Here is a 10,179-nt window from a genome sequence, read left to right on the forward strand (position 1 = left end):
TTTGGGACTTACACTCTATTAGAGGCCCAGTACTTTATAGTACTGGTGTAAAATTAGTTTTGAAAATGATTTGAAATAATATAAGGTTTTGTTGTTTGAAAACCTTAATTATTCGATTTATTCGGAGATTGAAAACAGTTTTGAAAATTGACAGAAAGTCAACTTAATTAAGGTAAAGAAAAAAGATCTATGCCTAATTAAGACCTAAATAATTAGGGTTTTATCATAAACTTTATTCACAAAAATAATTAGATTAAAACAAAATGAAAATATGCATTTAAAGTATTTAAGAAAACACTTAAAACATACTATTTTAAACCTAATAAAAATATATGAAATAAACAATATTTTTATGATTTTTTTGATTATTCATAAAATAGATATATTAAATAACAAGTGTGTGAAAAATGAAGTGAAAATGATTTAATTTGATAGGTTAATTAATTGTGTAAAGTTGTGAAGAAATCAAATGGGAAAAGTGATAAAAAATAAGGTTTTGTCACCTAGAGGGATTGAACTCACGCCCTCCAAGTCACACACCCAAAACCAAACCACTGGGCCAGCGCGCGCATGGTGATAGTAAACTGACTCCTTTGCAACTCATATGTTATTCAAGTGTATAGAAGCAAAAAGAAAATAAAATCAAAAGGTCTGGGGCGAGGGGGATTCGAACCCCAGACCTTGGGCACGCGCAACACACAAACACTCTTTACCACTGGGCTATCACGTTTTAGTCGTTTATGAAACAGGTATCATTCAAAATAAAATAAACTCAACCCTGAATTTGAAATTTGCGCGCCACCACCATTGTCATCTTTAACCTCAAGTTCTCAGATTTTGAATTTATGAACTTGCTCATTTCTCAACCATTTGCAAAGATGTAAAGATGAAACTTATTCTAAATTCACTCACGATCCTAAATATGTAACTAACATAAATTTATATCAACTATATCTAACTAATTTACCAGAAATCGTGAAGAACCCTAAATTTTGAAAATCAAATTAAATGACTATACTGAAAGATAAATGAATGATGATAGAGGGTTTTCAATCCTCTGATGATGCTTAACAAGATAGAATCGAGCTTTATCACAAAGAGTGCTTAAATTAAAGAGGTAGAGTTCAGAAACTTACCTCTGAAAATGGAGGTCGTGAGGATGATAGAGAGCACCTGGGCTTGTATGAATGATCCCAAAAGCTTCCTTGTGGTTCAGTGATGCTAACTGAATGCTTGTTGTAACCTCAATCCTCCTGAATTGTTCTATGGACCTCCCTCGATTTGAGCTTAAAGTGAACATGGAGGGTGATGATTCTTGAGTTACAGATGAGCTGCAGCCATCTGAACAGCTTCACTACCTCCTATGGAACATGCCTGGATGCTTAGCTTGATTGGAAACCTTCTGAATTGCACTATGGACCTCCAACTGCAACTGCTCCAAAGTGAGAGCAACAATGGTGTTCCTCCACTTACAGAAGTGATCCAGGTGCTTGGATCACCTCAAATGACCTCCCTTGAGATGTTAGAATGCTTACTTTCCAAAGATGAGCTCTGGTTTGAAGAAAACTATTCTTCTTGCCAAAGAACTTTAAAAAACAATAAGCATGAGAAGAGAAAGAGAAAGCAAGGAATTGAGTTGCTTTGGTGTGTTTTTCTACTGAAGTATGCCCCCCTATTTATAGGTAAATGGTTCAGTACTGATTGAGAGAGTGAGCTTGCTTAATGAGAGAGTTTTGGTTTCTTAGCCAAGAAGAAAATTTGAAAAGATCCTAAATGCAATGATGCATTTTCGGGCTAGCTTCCCCAACCATTGATCTTGTATGATCCAAGGGAACATTTCTGATTCAGAGGAGAGTTCTAATTGGCTTAGAACAAGATTCCTTGATGATTCATCATTTGCCATAAATTCAAAAATGCAATCATTACATAATCACATGCCTTTGTTTTTGGGAATCTTCTCTAATCCTTATGCAATGATGAATTTGGATGTGTGGTATGGTTTCAGATGTATTAGAGGTCGTGTAGCATCACTTAATGAAGCAAAATGCACAAAATTGCAAAGTTTCAAATTGTACATGACCTATAATTTCACTTCATGAGGCCAACTTTGAACAAGCATAACTCTTAGCTCAAAATGAATTTGGAGAAGGTTGAACACAATTTGGAAAGCCCTAAACATCTACTTCAAATCATTAGCTTGGAGTTTCTTCAGAATCCTTTGGCAAATTTGTGAAAAATGAGGCCAAAGTTGGAAGAAAACTAGGTTAAAACACTTAGAAAAATTTCTAAGTGTTTATGACCTAAAACTCCAAAATTTCCAAAACTCTTAAATGATTGATCTTTTGAAAAAAGTTCCTTTGTAAGATGTTGTTTTATTTTGCAAGATCTACAACTTTCATGTTGGAAGTTTTTTGAGTTGTGTAGGTGAAATTTTGAGTTCTCACCATGCCTTAAAAAACCCTAATTCCCGACTTTTTGCTCCTTGATGAATTTCTTTGAATTTCTTTGGTCAAATGACTTTAATATCCATATATTGATGATATTGATCCTTGAAAGTCATGGTTTGACCAAAAATCTCAAAAGTCAATGGTGATCCCATACAGTTGACTTTTTCCAAATAAGGTGAGATTTTGGACTTTTGTGTAGAAACAAGATCTTCTCCTTAAATGAATGATGTAAAGGGATTATATTGAGGTAATAGAGACTCTTGTATCATGTCTTGAGTTTTAGATCCATGCCCTGATTAAAAGTCAACTATCTTGGAGAATTAGGTCAAAAACCCTAATTGTCGACCAGAGGACAATGATGACTGTAGACTTTGAATTGAGGTGTAATGTCTAGTGGATCTTGTCATATGAGTTATTTGAAGATGATTGATGTCTTTGAATGGTCCCCTAAGGCTTTTTAGGGTTTCCCAAAAGTGTTCCCTGATTTTAGTCCTTGATAAGGCTCCAAACCCTGGTCTGTTGATCTGAGTAATTCTGTACTTAGATGACTGGGTGTCTAATCAATCATAGGTGAAATAATGAAGCTCTTGAGTCTCATGATTGTGTTAGAGACTAATCCTCCTATTGATTGATCCTTTGCCTGAGTTTTCTTGTCTTTGAACACCCTCGATTGAATGTCAGACTGCTCTGGGTACTTACTTTGACTTGATGAAAATCCTGAAGATATGTCATCTCAGGGGGGTCAAAAATTAGGGTATGACAGATGCCCCTGTTTAAGTTTATTTTATCTGGAGGGAGAGAGATTGAGATCTCGATCTCTCCTGCGTAAAAGAGACTTAAATATCAAAGAATGCCCGAATTTTGGGCGCTCCTGAGATGATAAAATCTTTGCATGATTTGATCCCGTTGTCGCACTTGGCGGGGGATGAGGAGACAAACTCCTGCAGAAATACTTGATGTGGATTCTGGTGAATGGATGGCAATGTAGGATGCGCAATCCATCTTCTTTAACTAAGTGTTGATACTTAGAAAAAGGTAAACAACCTCCTCTCGTTCCGGATGTCCAAATCTCGAAACTGGTCTCAGTTGCGTTTGGACAATATCTCAGATAAAGAGAAAATCTCCAAAGGTCTGTTTCCTCATCAAACTTCTTACCAGCGCTTGGAGGTAAGATGCCATTTGACGGCTGTAGAGAAACTTCAAAGGTTTGTTTCCTCGTCAAACTTCTTACCAGCGCTTGGAGGTAAGATGCCATTTGACGGCTGTAAAGAAACTTCAAAGGTTTGTTTCCTCGTCAAACTTCTTATCAGCGCTTGGAGATAAGATGCCATTTGACGGCTGTAAAGAAACTTCACCATCTTCCCTTTTGACTTGACGTCTTTGAAAGAATGTCATATGGCCTCATGATCTTTTGAGGGGCTAATGACTTTGTTTGAAGGCGGACGAACTATTTTCGGGGTGAAAACTGCCATTCGTCAACTGATGCCTGGGGAATCAACGAACTGTTTTCCTAAGAGGAAAACTGCCATTCATCGACTCTGTGGGGAGTTAAACATCCCAGAAACAGACAAACTGTTCGAAGAAACTGCCATTTGTCGATCTCTTGAGTATTTAACAGACAAACTATCTTTTCTTGGGAAAAGACTGCCATTTGCCAATTGCTAGGGGAGCAAACTGTCTTCTACTGGGAGAGACTTCCATTTGTCGACCCTGTCATGAAAGAAAGTGAGCAAACTGTCTTCTGCTGAAAGAGACTGCCATTTGCTGACTTTGTTGGGGAATCTGAACTATCTTCTGGACGAAGACTATCATTCGCTGACTCCGCTGGGGAATCATTTGTCGATCTGCTGGGAGATTCTGAATTTTTCTTTGACAAGAAGTGGCACCTCTTGACCCTGCTGGGGAAATACCAAACCTGTAGGGAATTCCAAAATGTGAAGCAGACTATCTTATCTGAAGAAGACTGTCGAATGTCGCTCTGCAGGAGATTCTCGGCTGAGGAATTCCAAAAGTGAACAAACTATCTCTTTGAGGGAGACTACCATCTGTTGACTTGCTTGGTGAGATCCTTGTGTATGAACTGTTGTTTCGAAGGAAAAAGTTTCTCCGGAACTTGCAGGGGAAACTTGAGTTCATGCCTCAATGACTTAGGCATTCACAGGATCAAAGCCTGATTCGGCTATGCAATTATGATGTAATGTATGCATGAATATTATGACAATGATAAAATGTAAAGTGAATGTGAATAGAATTGTCGCGGATGGAAAATCCTAAGATACGACTTGAATTCTTGTTGATCAGAAGATGTCCTCTTCTTGTAGTTCGAACTCTGTTGGGAATACCTGGTTATCAGTTGTCCACTGTCCGAAATGAGTAATATGAATTGAAGTAAAGATCCGTCATCGGGAGATGTTCGCAAAGCGACCTCATGGGGAAAACTTGATTCCCGAAATCTCAACCGTTCTCGGAGCAACTGTTTGCATTCTTCCTATTGTTTGTAAACCTTAGAAAGAAATTTCACCTTTATTTTTGCAAGTAAATTCATTTTTATTTTATGAAAACATTTGTTTCAAGAAATTGACTGTTTAAACTTAAAATGCATTCCAAGAAACTGAATAAGACTAGATTGCAAAGGAAAAGCACAAGGCTCAAATTATTATATATGGAATGGTAATCAGCCAAATGCTTGATTCCATGGAGTATTTACAAAGTTGGAAATTGGTAATTTTCGGGAAAAGGGCTACGATGAAACATGACGACCGTTATCTTTCCCTTCCACTCCGAGTTGCGCTGTATTCGTGCTTCGTAGAAGATGACCTACTGCTGATGAATACTCCGCTATGGATTTTGAATGATCAAGTTTGTCCTGGACACAGTTACTCGCCATATATCCCTAACTTTTGCGTAAACTACCCCTTTCGGGTTTTAAGTCTACCGGGATTGATTAATATATTTTTTTTTTATGTCTCTAATTTTTGCCTGAATCGCCCTTTCGGGTTTTCGATTCACCGAGACGCTCTTTTTTGCCTAAGCCGCTCTTTGCGAGTTTTCAACTTAGCGAGCTGTTCTTTTAATTATTTAGGCGAAGTATTTCTTGACTGCGTCGACGTTCACAAGACGGGTGAATTCTTCTCCATCCATAGTCGTGAGTACTAAGGCTCCTCCTGAGAAAGCTCTCTTGACCACGTAGGGGCCGTCATAATTGGGAGTCCATTTCCCTCTCGAATCTGTGAGAAAAGATTGAATCTTTTTGAGTACAAGGTCGCCTTCTTTGATTGTGCGAGGTCGAACCTTTTTGTCGAAAGCTTTCTTCATTCTTTGTTGATATAGCTGTCCGTGGCATAAAGCTGTCATGCGCTTTTCTTCGATTAAGTTCAATTCATCGAATCTGCTTTGACACCACTCGGCTTCTGTTAATTTTGCCTCCATCAAAACTCTCATTGATGGAATCTCAACCTCTATAGGTAGGACTGCCTCCATGCCATATACAAGGGAGAAAGGAGTTGCTCCAGTCGAAGTACGTACTGATGTACGGTAACCATGAAGAGCATACGGGAGCATTTCATGCCAATCTTTGTAAGTGATGACCATCTTCTGAATGATTTTCTTGATGTTTTTGTTAGCTGCTTCTACAGCTCCATTCATCTTTGGTCTGTAAGGAGATGAGTTGTGATGTTCGATCTTGAATTCTTCACAAAGCTCCTTCATCATTTTGTTATTCAAATTTGACCCATTGTCAGTGATTATCTTGCTAGGAACGCCGTAGCGACAGATGATGTGATTCTTGATAAACCTGACGACAACTTGTCTTGTAACGTTTGCATATGAAGCTGCTTCAACCCATTTGGTGAAATAGTCTATGGCTACCAAGATGAAGCGATGTCCGTTGGACGCTTTTGGTTCGATCATTCCAATCATGTCGATTCCCCACATGGAGAAAGGCCAAGGGGAAGAGAGTATGTTGAGAAGAGATGGTGGCACATGAATTTTATCGGCGTAGATCTGGCATTTGTGACACCTCTTTGCGTACTGGTAGCAATCTGACTCCATTGTCAGCCAATAATATCCTGCTCTCAGTATTTTCCTTGTCATTGATGTCCATTGGTGTGAGTACCAAAGGAACCTTCATGTATTTCTCTCATGAGTATTTCTGCTTCTTTTCTGTCAACGCATCTGAGCAAAGCCATGTCGAAGTTTCTCTTGTACAGAACATCTTCATTCAAGAAGAATCTACAAGCTAACTTTCTCAAAGTCTTTCTATCTTTCTTTGATGCCCCAAGAGGGTACTCTTGCTTTTGAAGAAAGTTCTTGATGTCGTGATACCACGGTTTGTCGTCGATGATTGCTTCTACTGTGAACATATGAGCGGGCCTATCCAGGCGCATAACATCGATCCGAGGAATGTCATTCCAATGATTTATCCTAATCATGGAAGAGAGTGTGGCTAATGCATCAGCCAAATTGTTTTCTTCACGAGGAATGTGATGAAAATCTACCCTGTCGAAGAATGGTAATAATCTTCTCGCGTAGTCTTTGTAAGGAATTAGCCCTGGTTGGCGTGTTTCCCATTCTCCTTTGATTTGATTGATGACCAAAGCAGAATCTCCGTATACATCCAAGTGTTTGATTCTTAGATCCACGGCTTCTTCGAGACCCATGATGCAAGCTTCATATTCGGCCTCATTGTTTGTGCATTTGAAAGTTAATCTGGCAGTAAATGGAATATGGGTACCCTGAGGTGTAACAATGATTGCCCCAATTCCTCGTCCATAAGCATTGACAGCTCCGTCAAAGATTAAGCCCCACTGGGATCCTATCTCAGGTCCTTCGTCTGGTAGTGGCTCGTCGTAATCTTTCATCTTGAGGTACATGACGTCCTCGTCCGGAAAGTCGAAACTGGTTGATTCATGACCATTGAGTGGGTGGTGAGCCAGGTGCTCAGCTAGAATGCTTCCTTTCACGGCTTTCTGTGCGTGATACTCAATGTCATATTCTGATAACAACATCTGCCAACGGGCAATTCTCCCGGTTAAGGCAGACTTCTCAAAGATGTACTTGATTGGATCCATATGAGAGATCAAACAAGTAGTATGTCGAATCATGTACTGGCGGAGACGCTTGGCAGCCCAGGCCAAAGCACAACACGTCTTCTCGAGCATGGAGTAGCGAGATTCACAGTCAGTGAATTTCTTGCTTAGGTAGTAGATGGCATGCTCTTTTCTCTTTGTCTCGTCTTGCTGTCCAAGGACACAACCCATGGAGTCTTCTAAGACGGTTAAGTACATTATCAAAGGTCTTCCTTCCACTGGAGGAGACAAGATGGGTGGTTCGAGCAGATATTCCTTAATGTTGTCGAACGCTTTCTGACAATCGTCTGTCCAGACGCAACTTTGATTTTTCCGTAGAAGTTTGAAAATAGGAGCGCAAGTTGCAGTCATGAGATATATGAATCTCGAGATGTAATTCAGACGTCCAAGAAATCCTCTAACTTGTTTCTCGGTTCTGGGCGAAGGCATTTCTTGAATTGCCTTGACTTTGTCTGGATCTACTTCAATTCCTCGTTTGCTGACAATGAAACCAAGGAGTTTTCCTGAATAGACACCAAAGGTGCACTTGTTGGGGTTCAGGCGAAGCTGAAACTTCCGTAAGCGTTGAAATAACTTTGTCAGATTGTGTATGTGATCTTCTTCATTTTCTGATTTGGCAATCATGTTGTCCACATAGACTTCCACTTCCTTATGCATCATGTCGTGGAAAAGCGTAGTCATGGCCCTTTGATAAGTTGCCCCTGCATTCTTTAGTCCAAAAGGCATAACACGGTAGCAGAACGTGCCCCAGGGGGTGATGAAAGCTGTTTTTTCCATGTCTTCAGGTGCCATTTTGATTTGGTTGTATCCTGAAAATCCGTCCATGAACGAGAAAACTTTGGATTTTGCTGTACTGTCTACCAACATATCAATATGTGGTAAAGGAAAATCATCCTTAGGGCTAGCTTTGTTCAAATCTCTGTAGTCGACGCACATGCGGAATTTTCCGTCTTTCTTAGGAACGGGAACAATGTTAGGTAACCACTGAGGGTATTCTGAAGTGACGAGGAAACCTACGTTGATCTGCTTTTGAACTTCCTCTTTGATTTTCATGGCCATCTCCGGATGAGTTCTTCTTAATTTTTGCTTGACCGGAGGGCATTCTGCTTTTAATGGCAAGTGATGCTCCACTATACTGGTATCCAACCCTGGCATATCTTGATAAGACCAAGCGAAGACATCTGAGAATTCTTTGAGCAGCTGTATCAAACTCTCTCTGATCTCTGAACTGAGCGAAGCTCCAATCTTAACCTCTTTTTTGTTTCCATCGGAACCAAGGTTAATGATCTCTAGAGGCTCATTGTATGGCTGAATGGCCTCTTCCTTTTGTTGAAGTAACCGTGAAATTTCCTTTGATATTTCTTCGTCTTCTTCTTCCTCTGCCTCGAATACAGGAAACTCAAAGCTTGGAGAAGTCATACGGTCGCACGTTTCAACGGGGTATTTTATGATTAATCTGCATATGTGTGATAAGTTTTATTTAGACAACGAGGGAAGACTCGGTGTATGCAGTTAATGGAATATTTGATGTTTTTTAAGGGTGTTTTTTAGGATTACCAATTTCCGAAAAAAGAAAAGGGAAAACTAAACGAAGGAACAGAATGACATTTTTATTTATTGACAGTCATTTCTTGAAACAAAGACCCTATAAAACAAAACTCTATTGCTTTGGGCGAAGCAAAGAGGGACATTTTCCTAAGAAATAGTAAAATGCAAAGCCCTATGAAACATCTCTTCACCCTGGGCTATGGTGAGAGGACAAAATAACGGTGAAAGTTCCTACTTAGGAGTGCGAACAACAGTTGAAACTTCAACAGCTGTCCAGTAGTGGCGAACCCCATTTTGCACTAAGTAATCTGGAACCTTAGGCTTAAGCTGGCCTGTGGTAGGTCTTGATTTACCAACCACTGTCTTTGCAACACTCAGACGATCTTCTTCTACTTCAGCAGACTGAGCGGTGTGAGCATACCCATTTCCGAGTGGAGTATGTCGGTTTTTCTTTTGAGGAAACTTCCAATCTTCTGAATGGAGAGACTCGTTGTCGGAGACACTTTCGAGATCGTCCTCTTCTGTATTTTGGTCTTGCTCTTCTCCCAAGATGGCATTGACTAGATATGTGAACTCTAGATCCGTAGCCTCGGAAGGTGACTTGGGGATATAATCCTCAATGATGATTTCACCAGTAGATGATGATGAATAGCAAGGGTTATACATCTCTTTTGGCTGAGAGAGGTACTCAAAATCACTGTTCCATCCAGTTGGAACAATATCTTCAAGAGAGATTTTTGAACTTTCAGGAGCGGAGTATTTCACCATGTAGTCGAATTTTCCGCTTGGTTCTCCTAATGTATCCCAAGTCTCTTCGGGGATAGGAGGAACTTCTTCTGATGAACCATGACTTCTGGTGGTGAAGCTGTCAGTAACTTTATCCCTGCTTGGTTGAGTCTTACTTTCAGATCCTTTAGTCGGATAACAGCAAGGTGGATCAGGCTCTGGTAGGGAGATGTATCCTGCTTTGTTAAGATAGGATAACCATTCCTCTTCATCGGTGTTTTCCGTACCGATGGTATTGACTGTTTGTTGAACAGGTTGAAGAAAACCTCCACTGCAGAAAGTTTCTTGAATTGGGAGAACTACCTCAATCC

Source organism: Vicia villosa, linkage group LG1 (assembly GCF_029867415.1).
Source record: "Vicia villosa cultivar HV-30 ecotype Madison, WI linkage group LG1, Vvil1.0, whole genome shotgun sequence".
Lineage (NCBI taxonomy): Eukaryota > Viridiplantae > Streptophyta > Magnoliopsida > Fabales > Fabaceae > Vicia > Vicia villosa.